This window comes from Magallana gigas, chromosome 8 (genome assembly GCF_963853765.1).
Source record: "Magallana gigas chromosome 8, xbMagGiga1.1, whole genome shotgun sequence".
Taxonomy (NCBI): domain Eukaryota; kingdom Metazoa; phylum Mollusca; class Bivalvia; order Ostreida; family Ostreidae; genus Magallana; species Magallana gigas.
In genome coordinates, this window is record NC_088860.1 from 29,922,402 (window position 1) to 29,930,294 (window position 7,893).

The following is a 7,893-nucleotide window of genomic DNA, read 5'->3' on the forward strand; positions in this document are numbered from 1 at the left end:
TCACAACATGGAAGTGTCCCATATCACCTTAAACTCGGAACACCTCTGACCTAATAAGATCGCATCATTAAATACAAAGTTTGATTTAACTCTAATTTGTTTATCATCAAGAAATTGTGCATCGCTGACAAATAAAGTTTTCTTCTGTATAATGAAATACCAATTAACTGACTATTCGGACAATAGCAAGTTTATTGTCCCACTCCACAGCAACTATTTCCCTTGGCTTTGCCTCATTAAATAGTTGCTGTCTTTGGGGACAATAAACTTGCTATTGTCCTCATACCCAGTAAATACTAAATAGGCATATAATATCCCATCCACCTACATTTCATGTTATATAACCTCCCGTTTGTAACCTTCAATTTCACTGTAAAGTCAACATATCTGTCATAGCCGCAAGTTTCACAATTTATTTCTGCTTCTCATGTACTTAAAATCAGGGGCCTTAATATTGCTTACCAATTCCAACAAGAGACATCCCTCTAACTATTGATAATCATTAAAATTCATTTCATGAATCTACGCAACAATGATAAACCTTCAAGTACAGTCACTCTCAATTTTACAAAAATATTGACGGTACTTTATCCGAAACTGTTCCTTGTACCTTTAACTTAGTACACTAACATTTTTATGAAAAGACTAAGAAAGCTAATGCAATTCTGAGAAAAAGAATACCACATATTGCCAATTCCATTGAGGTTTAATAAAAATATGGCCATTTAAGTGAACCCACCATTTCCAATTTCCTTTAGTAAACACAGATTTACAGGGTTCTCCATAGTAAAACATCTTTACCTGACCTTTTAGAGGTCAACCTTTGTTCAACCACCTTTAAAAAGAAACCTTATTCAATACAACATACCCCTACATGATATAATCATGATAAAAGCTTCACATCACTTAGAAATACCCTTACATGTATACCCCCCACCCCCCAATCTTTTGATTTTCATAAAAAGTCATGGTTTGAAATGTTTTACCTAATTTTATGAAACGTGTGGCAATTTCCTTGAGTAATTTCTCACACATATGAAAACAATCATCAATGATTCTAAAATTTGATCTTTATTTGTTTATTGTATGATTTGTACCATTTTAATTAACAAATAGACAGCTCCTGCTTGTGATTTCTTGTTTTCATGAAAAAAGTAAGCTAACAATCATATTTAGTGAATATCTAATCTATTCTGATTTCTAGTCTCCTTCTAACCATGCTAAAACAGTAAGTTACAACCTACAAGTTAGACATCTGCCTTAAATTAAAATTAAATTCAAACACACCCAGGTAGCTGGAGACAGATCGAGTTGATTTCAATGAAAAATTTTCAAATTTGACATGTTTTTCTACTTTTTTTTATGCATATATACCTTAGAAAGGTAGAAATAGGTTGTTTCTTGTTCATTTCAAAAGTAATTATCATAGCAGATGTTATTTCAAAGTCAAATGTACATTTACATATCCTACATGTAATCTTAATGCAGACAATTAAATAGAGGGGGGGGGGGGATTTTTCAATTATGTAAACACATCTAAATATCTTTATGAAATAAAAAATAAAGGAAACATAATTGCATACTTTTATTGAAAAACAAATTTTCACAGCAATTATGAATTTCTTTATAAACAGCCTTAATTTTGTTTTCATAATTTCTTATCAAACACAAACCACAACATGGCATGATGCTTTCTTCAAGTTCCATTATTGTTTATGCATTATCGGATTTAATTTGAATTACCGGTAAATAGTCTGTAGAACACAAGGAATATGCATGTGGATAGAGGTGACAGGTTAATCTCAGGAGCTGACCCACAAGAATCAACAGGTACCGGTAAAAGCCATGTGGTAACAAGAGTCTGTTTTGAGCTGAAATAAAAAAAAAATAATTAGCTGTGTTTACATACATGTACTAGTAATAGCTGTGTTTACATTAACATATGCATAGTATTTCTGGAAAAAATACACTGACCATGCAGTGTAATAGGTATGACATATCCCAATACATGACATAACATTTAGGCAGTACAAGATCAAAAATTTGCATATCAAGTCATAATATAATATTAAAAAATTTTCATAGGTATAAACACTTATCAAATTGAGAGAGAGAGAGTTTGAGAGAGAGAGAGAGAGTTTATTACCGTACTTGTAGTGCAACAGTCAATATTTCGATTCGTAAATTACAAACGAATATTACCCACCGAACAGCGTCAAAGTACATGTACTGGTATTAGCTTCTGGTATACCATTTCTTATCAATTCTACTGTGTTTTTTTTTTTGCAAATAAATTTAGCAAGGGTTTTTGCTTATTTTCTTATAAATTACATGTTTTAAAAACAATACTATGTGTAATAAGCATAAAACATGTATGAGTAAACTTAATGAAGAATTTTTAATAAATTATTTTTCACAGAATGTGGTACATTACATGTATGTCAATCTTTATAAAACTAGCGTATATTTCGTGCGCCATAAATTGCAAGTTTTTTGTAAATATCATTTACTTGCATGATAGGTATATATGGTCTAATCAAAATTTTCTTCACAAAGCTACAGCTGTATGTACCACATATATGTTTTGTCACAAGTATACATTTAAAAAAAAACAACCCCAAATTCCAACAGTTGAAATAAACTCAACTCATTCTCTGATAAGTTCATTGTGTTTTGTGCGTGCATATCTTATTTGTCTGCTGCAACAGCAGCCAATCAGCGGTAAGCTGAATCCACAAAAAGAAAGTTTGTGTTTTAGGAGCGGGTAAATTGTTTATGCGACACTGTCAAGAAAACCACACCAAATAATAACAGGAAACATAAATATTCACTTATATGTATTGTGTTGTAAAGTAAAGGTTTTTAACACTTATTGCATCTTGCAAAACATGTGATGACCCTTAATCATCTGTCATATATCTGATATACATGTATATGTAAAAGATGGGAGAAATAATGACGGAACAAACTGGGATTCGAACCTGGCCCTCTGAATCTCTAGTCAAGTGCTCTACCAACTGAGCTACATGTATCTGGCACCGGTATTCAAACCAGTCTGACCGTCACATTCCTTCCCCCTTAAATGATCTTCACCCTCGAAGATCACCCCTGGCAGGAGTTAACCTGTTAGTTCCAGGGGTTGGTCACAACACCAATATTGTAACAGGATGGAAGAAATAATGAAGGACCAAACCGGGATTTGAACCTGGGCCCCCTGAATCTCTAGTCAGGTGCTCTACCAACTGAGCTCTCTGGCACTGGTATTCAAACCGGTCTGATCATCACATATATAAAGAATTATTTTAAACAATGTTGTTCAATAAAAAATAACACGCGCAACCTTCAGTTTTTGTCTGTAATTAATCAATATTGGCATGCGATCAGTTCTCGCCGAGTACCATTTCTCACCAGTGCATTGTTACGTCATTTTATCAACACATAAAATTATATACGAAAATATGATGTTACAGTGCACCAGCGAGAAATGGTCCTCGACGAGAACTGCTCGCAGGCCAGTACTGCCAGTAGTCAGATTAAAAAAAGAGAATAAAAAATTACATTTAAAACATTAACAAGGACAATTTAAGTACACATCATAACTGCTAAACAAGAAAAATTATGTGAACTGGTAGAATAGTACGCATAGTTCTAACTTGTAACCTACATGTACAAGTACATGTACCGGGTACCCGTTGGTCTGCTAAACCTTTCTAATGATACAATGATTGGCATCATAAAGATATTAAAGTCATGTTTTAACTCTGAAGTCTGAAGTATACAATTTTATTTACTTGAAGTTATGTCTACAGGATATTCATGACTACATTTGGAGTCTTCTGCACAAGAATATATGATATGTTTCTAATTAGACCGCATAGTTCTAACTTGTAACCTTCATGTACAAGTACATGTACCGGGTACCCGTTGGTCTGCTAAACCTTTTTAATGATACAATGATTGGCAACATAAAGATATTAAAGTCATGTTTTAACTCTGAAGTCTGAAGTATACAATTTTATTTACTTGAAGTTATGTCTACAGGATATTCATGACTACATTTGGAGTCTTCTGCACAAGAATATATGATATGTTTCTAATTAGACCCTGCTTTGAATTTTGAGTTGAAAATTCACAATCTGTTATATTTTTAAATAGATAAATTCAGTTACCCTTTCCAGTCCCCCATGAACCTCGAGCGAGTCTAAACATCCATGAAACATGTAAAAATTACACGTTAGCCTAGTAAACAAACACCCACACCATAACAAAAACAAACAGTGTACAAACAGTTTCCTTTAAATAAGGTGAAAACTTTTTGAGTTATGAAGCCGAAAAGGAGTCAGAAAAAAAAGAAAAAGAAAAAAAATAATAATAACTAGAGCAAAGCTCGTTGCAAAGCAACGAGTACATGTACATGTACATGTACATCTGTTTGTACAGGGAACAATACTACATATTTGTTTAAGGAGGATATTTTTCTCGTGTGAATCGTTTACGAGGAAATTCTGACAGCCACACTTCTGTCGACGATCAGCCGTTGATAAGCTACGAGTAATAAAGGGGAAAAGATGGACATTAAAGTGTGTGATTTATGTGGATGTTACTGAAGAAGGTGAGGCTTTTACTCCTTTTAAAGTTTAAAAAGTTAAAGTTAAAATTTAGTATATAGTATAGATGTACAGGTTTCGACCGGAAGCGACGGATTTTTATTTTCAGCCTTATTGCACATGTAAATTGCCAAATTCATAACCACAGAAAATTTCAAGACTCTATCTAAGAGCGTTTTTGAGAAATGTCGCGGACAAAATGACTTTTTTTAAAGTTTAAAAATGACGTAACGTCAAAACGGAGGTGACGTTGTTATGGAAACTTTAACATCTTTGAGGCATTATAATTGCACATAATCCCTGAAAGTTTCCTTTAAATAAGGTGAAAACTTTTTGAGTTATGAAGCCGAAAAGGAGTCAGAAAAAAAAGAAAAAGAAAAAAAATAATAATAACTAGAGCAAAGCTCGTTGCAAAGCAACGAGTGGGTCTTCCTTTAATGTCGGAAGTAAAGCTAGAAGTTCCTGTAAGAAGCAGAGCTCTTAAACCAATAACAAGAGTACCTTAAATAAAAAGATGAAAAAATCGAATTATTCCTGGTACGACTTAACAAAATCCGAATAATTTTACGTACGACTTAACAAAAACCTTTGCGATTTCAAGAACGACTTAACAAAAAAATCCGAATGTGTTACAGTACGACTTAACAATTAATTTTTAGGTACAAGTTAATTTAACCAAGAACTTGATACTAATTTCTTAACCAAAAACGCGGAATCAAAATTTCCGGAAAAATCAATTTTTAAACCCCGATATCTCTGTAATGCATCGTCCGATTTTTAAAAGGCTTTCAGTGTTAGATTCAGTTTAATAAGCTCTACAAAACACATATTCATTTTTGATTTGATCAGAAAATTCATTTTTTCGAAAATTTTGTTTCACTTCCAGTTTCGACCGGAAGTGACAGATTTTCATTTCCAGCCTTATTACAGAGGTAAATCGACCAAATCATAACCATTGACAATTTCAAGCCTCTATCTTAAAGCGTTTTTGAGAAACGCCGCGGACAAAATGACTTTTTTAAAATTTTAAAAATGACGTTACGTCAAAACAGAAGTGACGATGTCTAGTAAACTTTTACATCTTTGAGCTATAATAGTTTCACATTATCTCTGAAAGTTTCATCAAAATCGGTTGGAAACTTTTTGAGTTATAAAGCCGAGAAGGAGTCAGAAAAAAAAAGAAAAAGTATAATAACTAGAGCAAAGCTCGTTGCAAAGCAACGAGTGGGTCTTCCGTTAATGTTGGAAGTTCCTGTAAGAAGCAGAGCTCTTAAACCAATAACAAGAGTAACTAAAATAAAAAGATGAAAAAAATCGAATATTCCTGGTACGACTTAACAAAATACGAATGATTTTAAGTACGACTTAACAAAAACCTTTCCGATTTCAAGAACGACTTAACAAAAAAAAATCCGAATGTGTTCAAGTACGACTTAACAATTATTTTTGGTACGAGTTAATTTTACTTTTAACATTACGCTATTTTTTAAACCAAGGACGCGGAATCAAAATTTCCGGAAAAATCAATTTTTAAACCCCGATATCTCTGTAATGCATCGTCCGATTTTAAAACGGCTTTCAGTGTTAGATTCAGCTTAATAAGCTCTACAAAACTCATATTCATTTTTGATTTGATCAGAAAATTTATTTTTTCGAAAAATTTGTTTCACTTCCGGTTTCGACCGGAAGTAACCGATTTTCATTTCGAGCCTTATTACAGAGGTAAATCGACCAAGTCATAAGCATTGAAAATTTCAAGCCTCTATCTTAAAGCGTTTTTGAGAAACGCTGCGGACAAAATGACTTTTTTAAAATTTTAAAAAATGACGTAACGTTAAAACGGAAGTGACATTTTCAAAGAAACTTGATAAACTTTGAGGTATTATAATTGCACATAATCTCTGAAAGTTTCATAAAAATCGGTTGTAAACTTTTTGAGTTATAAAGCCGAAAAGGAGTCAGAAAAAAAAATAAAAAGAATAATAATAATAATAGAAAGAAACCGAAGAATAACAAGAGGGTCTTCCGTTGAAAACGGAAGACCCTAATAATAAGAAACAGTAGAATAACAGAAGGGTTTTCCGTTGAAAAACGGAAAACCCTAATAATAATAACAATAAGAAAAGTGAAAAAGAAACAATAGAATAATAGAAGGGTCTTCCGCTGAAGACGGAAGACCCTAATAAGAATAAGAAAAGTGAAAAAGAAACCGAAGAATAATAGAAGGGTCTTCCGCTGAAGACGGAAGACCCTAATAAGAATAAGAAAAGTGAAAAAGAAACCGAAGAATAATAGAAGGGTCTTCCGCTGAAGACGGAAGACCCTAACTAGATTCGATCTCGTTGCGAGCAACGAGTGGGTCTTCCGTACGATTTTTGAATAGATTAGATCATACTTATCAATACAAAGATAAAACCGTAGATCTAAGCGAAAAATTTAAAAAAAAAAATTTGCGGCACTCGAGGCTTGAACCCGGGTCGCCTTGGCCATATCCACGACTCTATCGACTGAGCTACTCGGACTCTCGCTTCAGAACTTTGACGCTTAATTTCTCAAGAATGCCTTGATCGATTTTAAAATAAATTACATATTCTAAATCAGTGAGAAAGTCACTATCAGGTGTAAAAATTTCAAAAAAAAATATTCAAAAATAAAAAAGTCGAAAAATTCAATTTTTCAAATTTCCTTCCGGTGACGACCGGAAGTGACGGCTGACATTCTCTTGACCGAGGTGCACCAGAAAAACGATAGATCTATCATCTCTGAAAGTTTCAGCCCTATATCTTTACTCGTTTTTGAGAAACCTTAGAGACAAAATTGACTTTAAAAAATCGTAAAATGGCCATAACTTCCGACCGGAAGTAAATTTTGAGAAAATGTCCCGGGGGTACAAACTTCAGATAGCGAGGCATCATCAGTAAAAATTTAAAGGAAATCGAATCAGCCATTTCCGAGAAATCGCCTGCACAAAATGTGTAAGGAAAAAAAGAATAACTAGATTCGATCTCGTTGCGAGCAACGAGTGGGTCTTCCGTCCGATTTTTGAATAGATAAGATTAAACTTATCAATTCAAAGATAAAATCGTAGATCTAAACGAAAAAAAGAGATAAAAAATTGCGGCACTCGGGGCTTGAACCCGGGTCGCCTTGGCCATGTCCACGACTATATCGACTGAGCTACTCGGACTCTCGCTTCAGGACTTTGACGCTTAATTTCTCGAGAATGCCTTAATCGATTTTAAAACAAATTACATATTCTAAATCAGTAAGAGGGTCACTATAAAGC

At 33.5% G+C, this 7,893-nt stretch overlaps 1 long non-coding RNA gene across 1 annotated transcript; it reads right to left on the reverse strand.

Annotated features, from left to right (window-relative positions):
- Positions 1-1,568: 1,568 nt before the first annotated feature.
- LOC136270831 (uncharacterized) lies at positions 1,569-4,274 on the reverse strand. Its single transcript, XR_010708691.1, has 2 exons — positions 4,170-4,274; positions 1,569-1,871 (listed from the first exon to the last, which is right to left on the reverse strand). It is a non-coding gene; the product is annotated as an uncharacterized lncRNA (long non-coding RNA).
- Between the last annotated feature and the right edge of the window lie 3,619 nt (positions 4,275-7,893).